The sequence below is a fragment of the Myotis lucifugus genome, unplaced genomic scaffold, assembly GCF_000147115.1.
Source record: "Myotis lucifugus unplaced genomic scaffold, Myoluc2.0 scaffold_13, whole genome shotgun sequence".
NCBI classification, from domain to species: Eukaryota; Metazoa; Chordata; class Mammalia; order Chiroptera; family Vespertilionidae; genus Myotis; species Myotis lucifugus.
The window spans coordinates 571,119-583,699 of NW_005871061.1; the positions used below are offsets into that span (position 1 = coordinate 571,119).

General features: G+C 43.7%; 1 pseudogene; it reads right to left on the minus strand.

Moving 5' to 3' along the window:
- Positions 1-1,696: 1,696 nt before the first annotated feature.
- The window catches only part of LOC102416930, a 15,886-nt pseudogene continuing 5,001 nt past the window's right edge, over positions 1,697-12,581 (minus strand).

The window sequence follows — 12,581 nt, forward strand, 5'->3', positions numbered from 1 at the left end:
CTCAGAAATAAAAATTTATTAAATAATAAATAATTAATAATAAAGGTTGGCGAGGCCTGAGCACCAGTGGAAATCCTTCCTCTTGAGTTGGACTTGCCCGCCTGGCCCCCCAGTATTTCCAAGTTATTTCATGTCTCTTCTCTTTCATTTGTGTGTGGCTCCTCTTCCAGATCCTGAACCCTAAACCACGCGGGACGTGGGGGAACAAATATACAACTTTACACAAAACAGTGGCACGTTGTGAATGCATTTGTTTCTCAACAATCACTCGTGGATTTTCTGAACCCCAAATGCAACAATTTTGTCAGTTAACCAAGCCATCCACAACGTGTCACTGTTTGGTGTGGATTTAGGGCTGGAGGCATCATCAGACCATTCTTCTTCGAACAGTTAATGGTGCACACTATCACGACATGATAATCCATTTACCCGATATGCTATTCAATTCATAACCTTATACTGTATACTTTATGAACCAATAAAAAATTTACAATTTTTAATTATAAACCTGTGTTTTCTATCAAAATTACTTCTTGCATGAATTTTGGGATACCCTTTATATATATAACTAGTATATGTGTGTGCCTAAATATATATGTATATATATATATATACTGAGTGGCCAGTTTATTATGACCACCCCATCAGTATTTTGTTGGGCCACCTTTTGCCTTCAATACTGCGGCAATTCTTGTTGGCATTGACTTAACAAGATGTTGAAAGGTGATGCGAGGAATCTGACACCATGCCTGATGAATAACACTGTCCAGTTCTGTGAGATTTGATGGTTGTGGAACCAGTTGCCTGATGGCTCTTTTAACTTCGTCCCACAAATGCTCAATTGGATTGAGATCTGGTGATTGTGGGGGCCACCTAAGCAAGGTAAAGTCTCCCTCATGTTCTTGAAACCACTCCTGCACAATACGAGCACAGTGGCACGGCGCATTGTCTTGTTGGAAGAAGCCATCTCCATTGGGATGCGCCATCAACATGATAGTATGAACTTGATCAGCAACAATACTTAGGTATGTTGTGCTATTCAGACATTTATAATGGTCTGGCCCTCTAGCAACTTCAGCGGGAAATTATAGCTAATTTGCCTACAAACATCAGGTGGTCATAATAATCTGGCCACTCAGTGTGTATATACATATATATTAAAGTGATTGTTTTTTGCATAATGATTGTATAACCAGCTTCATTATGAAATCCTTAAACTTTCAAATAGATTTTAGTTGGTTCTTTTAAATAATTTTGCCTCCTCCTGTCTAATATTACTATCACATCTCTTTCAATTACATAATTGCATTAACTAGTACTTATAGAACAACTAGGGGCCAGGTGCACAAAATTGTGCACGGGTGCGGTCCCTAGGCCTGGCTGATGGTCCCTAGGCCTGGCTGACGATCAAAGCGTGAGTGTCTGGCATGGAAGGGCAGGTTCCAGCTGACCTCTGGGCCCTGGGCAGCACCTGGGCTCCCAGGCCCTCGTGTGTCCCCTTCCACCTGAGTCACTGGGGCCCCACACAGCTCCCTCAGCACCCAGGAGTCAGGTGGTGGCCCGCTCCCCCCGCCCCCACCGCTGCTACTGGTTGCTGTCTGTGGGGCGATTGGCAGGGTGATCAGGCCCCACTCACACTCGCCTTGGCCTGGTGCCACTCCCTCACCTGCTCTGCCATCCTGCCACGGTCCCGCTCTCATCGAGGCCCATCGGGGCCAGCAGTGCCTCCACTGCCTCCCGCTACCAGTACCACATTGCTGATGCCTGCCATGTTCTGCGCCACTCCCTAGTGGTCAACACACATCATAGCAAGCAGTAGAACTCCTGGTCAAACTCCTGGTGGAGGGGACAATTTGCATATTAGGCTTTTATTATATAGGACTAGAGGCCTGGTGCATGAAAATTCATGTACTGGAGAGGAGTCCCTCAGCCAGGCCTGCCCCCTCTCACAGTAGGGAGCCCTCAGGGGCGGGAGGCAACCCTGTGATCAGGAGAAGGCGATGCCCCATCACAACCGACAGTCAGACATGCCTCTCACAATGTTGTTGTTGCTGCTGCTGTTGCTCCGTGGCATCTCTCTGTGCTGTGGTTCATACTCGTCATGCTGGGTTTGTGCCCCGGGTTCATGATGTTCAAAGCCTGGCCCTGGGGGTTCAGGCCTCCCATTGCTTGCTGCTGCGGAGGGACAGCAGGTGTGGCCCACTGGCTTGCATGGCGTTCAGGTTCAGCAGGCTGGGCTAGAGCTGAAGGCAGGGCTGGCTGGCACTTACTTGGTCATGTGCTATTTGATGAGAGCTGCCATCAGCTGAGGGTTTGACTTGAGGATGTTAAGCATGTGCTGCTGCTGGGGGAGCTGGGAGACTTCAGGATCCGCAGCAGGTCCTGCAGGGCACCTGAAGAGATGTTCTGAGGTGGCTGCACCTTGGGTCTGCATAGACATCATGGATCTGGGCATGCCTCACATTGGCTGTTGCTGGGGGATGGGTGTTGGCTGCCACTGCCAGGGCTCAGGGGCAGAATAACAGGCCCACTGACCTGGTTGGGTCACATTCAGGCCCATGGGGGCCATCTGGCCCTCAGGGTCACTGTGCCTCAGGGTCATACCGTTGTTGGTGCTCACCCAGTACAGGTGCTGCTGCTGCTGCAGCTCACGTGCAATCTGCCGGGTGCCTCCACTGCTGCAGGTGGGCCTGAGCGGTGGGTGGTGGGGCTGGCACCTGGTTGGTGGGCTTCCCAGTGCAAACTGTGGTGGGGGGCTGAGTTCTGGCCACGCTGGAGAAGCCGGCTAGTGACATGCTCACAGACGAGGTCTGGGGCAGAGTCAGGGGCTGTGGTGTCCAGGGTGTGCTGGGATGCAGTGTGGGGGACCTGGGAGGTGCTGAAGAAGGGGAAGGCAGACTCGGCTGAGGCACGGTGTGGGTGTTGATGGTGGCATCTGCTGGCGCATGAGCTACGTGTGCTGCCGGCGGTGCTGTGTCTTCTGCTGGAGGAGCTTCTGCTTGATGTTGAGGTAGTAGGGAATGGGGCATGTGTTTTTTGGCAGTGTTTGGCATGGTAGCAGCAAAGGGCGATGAACTGCTTACACACTCCACAACTTCCATTGGTCTTGCGCTGGCAGCCCTTGGTGTGCTGCACAACACATCTCATCTTCTGGCAGGACAGCTGTGCACACTTGGCATTGTGGCACTGGCGGGCATGCCTCAGGGACTGGATGCAGCACTGGATGGCCTGGCGCTGCCACTCCCAAAGGCTCCTGAACTGCGGCTCACCCACCACCCCTGCGGGAGCAGAGGCAGCCCTGCCTCCTCTGCTCCAGCTCCCGTGACGGCCCGCTTCCTGCACTCCAGCTCCCCTGCCTCCTCTGCTCTGGCTCCCATGGCGGCCCGCCTACTCCACTCCATCTCCCCTGATCCTCCACTCTGGCTCCCCTGCTTCCTCCACTCTGGCTCCCCTGCCTCCTCTGCTCTGGCTTCCCTGCTTCTTCCACTCTGGCTCCCCTGCCTCCTCTGCTCTGGCTTCCCTGCTTCTTCCACTCTGGCTCCCCTGCCTTTTCTGCTCTGACTCCCCTGCCTCCTCCACTCCGACTCCCCAGCCTCCTCCGCTCTGGCTCCGCAGCGGCGGTTACTGCCTCCTCCCCAATGGCTCCCTTGGTGTAAGTGCTGTTTCCTGAGCAGCCAGCAGAAAAGCTCTCAGGACCCCCTCCTGCCCGGACTCACCAAGAAACAGGCTGTTTTGGAGCTAACTTTTATTGTACTTGCTGTGGCGATGAAGCAAGCATTCTGCCAGGCTGCTCGCACTGTCTGCTCGGCGGCTGCCCTGTGGGACTGGAGGACTACGGCAGGGCTGAGAGGACTGGGCGCCACCATCTTGTGGCTGTGGGCACTGCCATCTTTGTGATGGAGTGATGGTTAATTTGCATATTGCCCTTTTATTAGGTAGGCTGCTAAATAATTATGGAAAAACTGGCATTCTTGTCTTTTTCCTGATTTTTATTGGAATGTTTCTAGTGTTTGTGCCTTAAGTATGAGGGTTTCTTGTTAAAATTTTATATATATATTTTTAAATATATTTTATTGATTTTTTTACAGAGAGGAAGGGAGAGAGACAGAGAGTTAGAAACATCGACGAGAGAGAAACATCGATCAGCTGCCTCCTGCACATCTCCTACTGGGGGTGTGCCCGCAACTAAGGTACATGCCCTTGACCAGAATCAAACCTGGGACCTTTCAGTCCGCAGGCCGACGCTCTATCCACTGAGCCAAACTGGTTTCGGCAAAATTTTATATTTTAATCATATTAAAGAAATATTGACCTATTCTTACTCCAATAAGTTGTATCCAGAAGATATCTTGCTTCAAGTACAATTTGATTAAGATTATGGCTTCATTTTTTCTATAATTCTCTCTACTATACCCTTCTTTACATCAGCTTCATCCTCAAGTTGGCCACTCTGATAGAACCAAAGTAACTGCAATAGTTCTGGGCCTTACATCAGCACATCTTTAAGAGTCAGAGTTACAGTTGGAAAAATAATCCAACTCAGTTAATTCAAGAGACTTCAATGCAGGGACTATTCAAAGAGGTGTATGCAAGGTTAAGAGACAAAATAGGGGATTCTGCAGCATCCAAGAAGTAGGAAGCTGTTACTCTGGGCCTAAAAGGGCAAAAGGAAGAAATAGTGTTACTGGAGCCTAGTGGGAGCTAGAACCATGGAGGAAGGACCTTCTGGTAGGAGCTAAATTCTTGGCCCACCACTGCCAATATATTTATTCATATTCATATTTATTGGCAGCCACTGCCTGAATTATGACGGGGGCAGGGAAGAAATACCTTGTTTTCTCTCTTCTGCCCTCCAAAGTTCTGTCAGTGCATTCCACTGCCTAACCCAAAAAGACTTCAACCAGGAATGGAGTCTAGGAGACATAATCCATAAGGGTCAGCATCCCACGTCATAGAACAGGACAGAGAGAGAGCAGGAAATTGATCAATAAGTGGAACAACGTAAAGAATAATCAATACAATCTACTCCTTTTGTCACTCAGCAACCATTATTGCTATTTATTCCAATGAAGAAACTCTCCAACAGGGAGGCAGGGACAAAAAGTCCCATCAGCCACTGTACTGTCATGGAGTGATACTAATTCATATTCTTCAACAAAACCTAATTTATAACAATCATATCCAGTATTTTTCATATATCAGAGAAAGGAAGAAAAACATAATAAATTATCAACAAATACATCTAGTTGCTACAGTTCCCTCTGTAGTTGATCAGGAAGCCAAAGTCAATAATCATTACTTCATTCTTTCACCACCCATTTCATATTCCTTAGCTAGTCAAAGTTCTTTCCCCAATGTAGTGATCCTAACCTTCCATGCTGAATTTATTAAATTTCTGTTCTTTCCCATTGACCAGGATTATTAGACAAGTGAGTACTAAAATGTTCCACAGTGATTATCTCTGGGCTCTAAGCATAATTCTCCTTATTCTCATTATATAACAGCAACCCTGTTTCCCTTGGTAATGGGATTCAATCACTCCAGCTAATATGGTAACCTCTTTCTCTGCCTATCAGTTCAATAGCATCAGGAAAACAAAATGGCTAATGTGCAGATTTAGCTTTCAATTTAGTGGAACCATGGTTTTACTCCCTGGTGGAAGTATTCATTCCTTGGAAAAGTAGAACCTCCAAAACTGCTCAGCCCAAAGTTGTGGAGATAAAAAAAAATCTTTATTGGGTTACTTGGTATAATAATGAAAGGGGATACTCCCTCTTCCACCTCTTTATTTCCAAACCTATGTATCCTCATTGCTGGGGTCCAGCCCCAGTGGTCCAGGGGTTCCCAAAGGTGGGGACGGAGTCGGCGAAGAATGTTTTACACAGAGACAGCATTCAGAACGCTCTAGCTCTCTTTAGTCTCCGTGGATCTTCCTGTGCCTGGCTGAGGCCACAGAGAAAGATCCCAAGGCAAGCTGAGCCTTTATTTTATAGTGAGCAGTAAACAAGGTAGTGGTTTCTATAGTTACACAGTTCTTGTGAGTTTCACTTGTTTTGACCATAGTTACACTTCCTGCACTTCCCTCAGCCCATTAGCTTCCCAGATAAGATCTAGAGAGCCTCATAAGGTCAAGCCTAATTATGCTAAGAGGACTGTGCCCTCTAAGCTGGGAATTGTTTGTGACTTTGCCCACAGGTCAGTCCGAGGCTTAACCCTACATCAGCTTCCCACACCTCATTATGAGGGGCATAGCACCATATATTGATCACTGGTTTTAAAGTAGCTATTGTATTCTCACAGTATAGCATTCTCAACCTGGAACAGATGATCCCAATAACTAAATCTTCAGTAAGCTATTTACTTTTCTATCAGGTAAGCTGCTTCTACATGTTGGAGTAACTGATGAAAACGACTGAATCTTTGGCTACATCTCTATAATTTTACTTACTTACCACAAATGAGTTCCTTTGTCAGAGACAATGTTGTATAGGATACCCTGATGATAATCAAAGCATTCTGTAAGTCCATGGATGGTGTCACTGGCAAAATTTTTGTGAGTAAAAAAGATAAATGTGTGTCTGAAATATACCTTTATTTTTATGAGAAAAAATCTGTTCTCATCATGATGAAAGGTGTCTTGTATAATAATCCTACCACCATGGGGAAATGACTGTATCCCATGGAATAATGCCTTGTATTGAATGGCTCATCATCTTATTTTGTTGTCAAGTTGGCATTCAGCAGTGTTAATACAATATTAGCCTTGGTGAGTGGAAGTCCATAATGTTGAGCCCATGCATAGCCTCCATAACACTGATGCTAATCTAACAAAGATAGCAAAGAAAAAATAGAGACAATTATCACTATTCTATTATTTTACTACATTTGTGGCCCAGTGCACAAATTCGTGCACATTGAAAGGAAATTAATTAGAAGAAATATTTTAATATTTTAATATTTTAATATTGCTATTTACCCTTTATAACTGAAGTGTTAACCAAATTCACTACCGATAATGAGACAATGACAGATCAAAACACACACGGGTGATTGGCGCCAGCAAGAGATTTATATGTATTGCGCATGCATGAGTCAACTTAGCCTTTTATAGATATAGACTGAAATTGCTTAATTAGACCTGTTTTCTGATATAGCTAAACTTTTTCCAGCCCAGTGAAGCATCCCAACTTCTCTTTCAGGTAATTGCCAGCAACCCAGCAGTAAATATCAACATGAAGCAGATTATTTTTTTTTAAATATATTTTATTGATTTTTTACAGAGAAGAAGGGAGAGGGAGAGAGAGTTAGAAACATCGGATGAGAGAGATCGACCAGCTGCCTCCTGCACGCCCCCCACCGGGGATGTGCCTGCAACCAAGGTACATGCCCTTGACCGGAACCGAACCCGGGACCCTTGAGTCCGCAGGCCGACGCTCTATCCACTGAGCCAAACCGGTTCGGCATGAAGCAGATTATTATTGTAGATCACGCAGGGAGAACCAAGGGTAAAATATTTAACTGTAGCAGTGTTTGACTATATTCTGCTCAGTGAGAAAACCTGAAGTCATTTTCAAGGTCCACCATTTCTTACTTCTTTTCAGTCGGGTCAAGTTTCTAAGCTTTCTAAATCTGTTTTCTGGCTAATGAAAAGAAAATAGGATTCCACCGAGTCTCCTATCTACCTACTCCAGGACTTCTGTGAGGATCCAATGAGATAAGGCATGGGAAAATGCTTCACAGACATTTGGTTACAGTGTAAAATGTTTCCACCTGGGTGTCCCTGGGCTGAAGAAACTGCAAGGAGGCTAGTCGTTGCTAGGGAGAGGAAGCCGGGTGTTGCTATGTGCCATCATTACCCGGCGCCCACAGCCACCTGGGCTGGGCTGTGGGCCACATTTTGCACCATGGGGGTCTCAGCAGCATTGGCTGAGATTTGGTGGGGGTGTCGCTCCGGGGTGGTGGTGGGGCCTATGTCCCACTTGGGGGAAGCCGAGTGTTGGTTTGTTGGTGTCAGGTCCGTGGTGCCATTTGTTTTTAAATGACCAGTGCGCATCATGGCAGTTCCTGCATTGAGCATCTGCCCCCTACTTGTCAGTGTGTGTCATAGTGACCAGTTGGACAGTAGGAGGGACACTTAGCATATTAGCCTTATATATATATATATATATAGATTGTTAGATGAATTTAGATGAATTTACTAATAGTTTGTTTTGGACTTTTGCATCTATATTTAAAAGTTAGATACCTCTGGTTTACTTTATTTTGTTCTGTTGATTTTTGTTTTGGTATAAGCCTTATGAAGCCTTATAGAATTAATTGGGTATATTTTCAACCTTTTCCTATGCTCTAGAAAACTTTAAATTAAATAAAAATTATTGACTCCTTAGTGACTTTTGTGGTAATAAGAATAATGACCCCTCAAAGATGTCTACATATTGGAAACTGTAATTATCAGTATGTTATCTTATATGACAAAAGGGACTTTGCAAATGTGATTATGTTAAGGAAATTGAGATAGGGAGATTATCCTGGATTGACTGGATGGGCCCAATGTAATCACAGGTCTTTATAAGGGAAAGCGAGAGGCAGAAGAGTTAAAGAAGATGTGACAATAGAATTAGAGGTCAGAGTGATGTGGTGTAATAGGCCAAGGAATGCAGGCAGCCTCTAGAAGTTAGAAAAGGTAAATTAATGCATTCTCCACTACAGCATCCAGAAGGAACATAGCTTTATCAACCCATTTTAGACTTCTGACATCCAAAATTGTAAGATAATAAATTTGTCTTATTTTAAGCCATTAAGTTTGTGATAATTTGTTGCAGTGACAATAGGAAACTAATACAATGTTATGCTTATGTGTTTTTTTTAAAGAACAGTAGAGAAAGTCTTTTATATATACCCAGATATTTACCATTTATATTACTTCTTCATTCCTGAATTCCAGATTTCCTTCTGGTATCATTTCCTTTTAACCTGAAGAACTTCCTTATAGTTTCTTACAGAGTATATCTGCTATCAACAAATTCTCCTGATTTTTCTTCATCTGAGAACATTTTTATTTCATCTTCATTCCTGAATGATGATGTTTTGCTGGATATGGAGTTATGGGTTGCAATTCTTTTCTTTCAACACTTTAAAGATTTTTTCCACTGTCTTCTGGCCTTCATTGTTTCTGACTTTTTAAAAATCAAGATCTTTCAATTTATCATTCACCTTATAGGTAACATGTTGTTTTACTCAAGCTACTTTCAAGATTTTTTTTTTCTTTTCTTTTGGTTTCAGCAGTTTGATAAGATGTGCCTACCTGAAATTCCTTGAGCTTCTTGAATCCATAAATTTATGACTTTCAACAAATCTGGGAAATTTTTGACAATTATTGTCTCAAATATTTTTTCTATCTCAGAAGAGGCAAGCCAAGAAGTTCAGGAGCTGCCACCCCTTTCAAGCACCATCTCATCTCACAGAGTGTTACTCAGGTAAAAGCAGGTCCTTGCCTTCAGCTCTGGTGCAGTGGTTCATGGGTTCTTTTGATGAGGAAAGAGGCAGTTCTCTACAGCTCTGCCTGACAGGACTGACTTATTTTGGAAAATGTAGAAGAAAATCCCATGCCTACAGGCATTATTGAAAAAAATGGAGCCGTAACTGGTTTGGCTCAGTGGATAGAGCGTCGGCCTGCGGACTGAAGGGTCCCGGGTTCGATTCCAGTCAGGGGCATGTAACTTGGTTGCGGGCACATCCCCAGTAGGGGGTATGCAGGAGGCAGCTGAATCAATGTTTCTCTCTCATCTATGTTTCTAACTCTCTATCTCTCTCTATTCCTCTCTGTAAAAAAATCAATAAAATATATTTTTAAAGAAAAAAGAAAACAATGGAGATTTTTATGGAGAATAATTAAAAGGAGGATGGTACTAATACAAGAAAAATGTCAGAAAAAATCACAAGTTTATTAGAGATAACCAGAAAAGGAGATAACCAATAAGAACCCTCCTAGAATCATTTGCAATTGTGGGGGTCAAGAGAAAAAAAAAGCTGTGTACATATGCTATGATACGTCCACTTAGGAGTATCAGAGAGAGGCATGTAACAGGCTTGAAGGGATTCCACAGCCCACACAGAACACAAGGAGCACAGGGTAAAAGCCCCACTGGCACAAGGAACATAAACACCACCTCTGACCAAGCACTGACTGAATCATAAACTACTCTGCCCGAGGGGTGAATCCTATAAAGCTAATATTAAAAATAAAATCACGGTCACCCTTTTTAAAAATATATATATTTTATTGATTTTTTACAGAGAAGAAGGGAGAGGGATAGAGAGTTAGAAACATCGATCAGCTGCCTCCTGCACACTCCCCACTGGGGATGTACCCACAACCAAGGTACATGCCCTTGACCGGAATCAAACCTGGGACCCTTGAGTCCACAGGCTGACGCTCTATCCACTGAGCCAAACTGGTTAGAGCAATCATGGTCGCTCATGGCAGTCTGTAAGTATGTGTAAATACCCAAGGCTATGCCCTTTCAGGAGCAACCAGAGAAGGAACCTCTAAGATACTAGTGCCTGGCTGATAGATGGAGGAGCAAAATATGTAAATTCACTGAAATTTGATAGCAGCCTCCAAGCTACATACATATCCAATGGTAAAAGATAAATATGTAATTGGCTAAGGGGGCTTAAGCATAACCTTTGGATAATAAGTGCTTCATGCTAACCCAGGGGCAAAACCTAGGTAACCAGGCTAAAAGGTGTAAACAAGGGGGAAAGATCTGAGCTGGGACAGCAGGGGTGTACTGTATGGGGGGAAATAGGCTTCAGAGAATTAGTCCTATCCAGTCAACAAACAAATGATCAAGAAAATAACAATGGCCCTAACCAGTTTGGCTCAGTGGATAGAGCGTCGGCCTGCGGACTGAAAGGTCCCAGGTTCCATTCCGGTCAAGGGCATGTACCTCGGTTGTGGGCACATCCCCAGTGGGGGATGTGCAGGAGGCAGCTGATCGATGTTTCTCTCTCATCAATGTTTCTGACTCTCTATCCCTCTCCCTTCCTCTCTGTAAAAAATCAATAAAATATTTAAAAAAAAACAAGAAAAGAAAATAACAATGACCACTAAGAAGAGGATCACTATCTAAGGTTGCTATAATATATTATCTAAAATTTCTAGCTCTAACAAAAAATTAAAATGCATACAACAACTAGGTAGGTAAACATAAAAAACAAAATAAATGCATTTTGTCATAACTATTTTTTCTATCAGATTTTTAAAATTTCATAAAGCAATATGAATACATCTATGTTGAGGGGCAAAAGGGGGGAAATGGGGGACATCTGTAATACTTCAACAATAAAAATGAAAATAAATAAATCTATGTTGATGTACATACTATGTATAAAGATGTGATTTGTGTGATAATAATGGAAAGGAGTGGGGAGGAAATAGAATTATTAGGAACAAGATTTGAAATTAAGTTGGTATTAATTGGAATTTTATTTTTGTAAGTTATGTTGTTAATTGTAATCTCCAGGTTAACCACTAGGAAAATACATTTTTAAATTAGTAAAAGAAATGGCAAGGGAATGAAAATGGTACGTTAGGAAATACTTATTTACTATAAAAGAAGGCAATAATGGAGAAATACAGGAACAAAAAGGACATGGAAAACAAATAACAAAATAGCAGATATAAATCCTACCTTATTAGTGGTTGCATTAAATATAAATGAATTAAACACTCCAATTTAAAGGCAGAGATTGGCAGAATGGATTTAGAAAATATGATCCAACCATATGCTGTCTACAAAAGACATTCAGATTCAAAGACACATATAGCTTTATTTATTTTTTTTAAATATATTTTATTGATTTTTTACAGAGAGGAAGGGAGAGAGATAGAGAGTTAGAAACATCGATGAGAGAGAAACATCGATCAGCTGCCTCCTGCACATCTCCCACTGGGGATGTGCCCGCAACCCAGGTATATGCCCTTGACCGGAATCGAACCCGGGACCCTTGAGTCCGCAGGCCGACGCTCTATCCACTGAGCCAAACCGGTTTCGGCGACACATATAGCTTTAAAATAAAAGGATAAGAAAAAATATTCCATGCAAGCAGTAGCCAAAAGGGACCTGGAATGTATACTGATAAAAGGGCAATATGCTAATTAGACCAGACAACTTCTGGACGACCTTCCATACATCCTTCCGGACAAAGCCATGGTGGCGGGGCTGAGGCAGAGGTGGTTAGGGGCAATTAGGCTGGCAGAGGAGAGCAGTTAGGAGGATCAGCCTGGCAGGGGAGAGCAGTTAGGGGGATCAGGCCGGCAGGCAGGTGAGTGGTTAGGAGCCAGCGGTCCCAGATTGCAAGAGAGATGCCCGACTGCCAGTTTAGGCCCAATCCTAAATTGGAGAGGATACAGGCCAGGCTGAGGACTCCTCCCTGCCACAAGAATTTTGTGCACCAGGCCTTTCTAGTGGTAATACTAATACCAGAAAAAGTAAGCCCTTAAGATAAGCATTGTTATTAGAGACAAAGAAGTTATGTATTGGCAATTCTTTTCTTTAAACACTTTGAAGATGTCC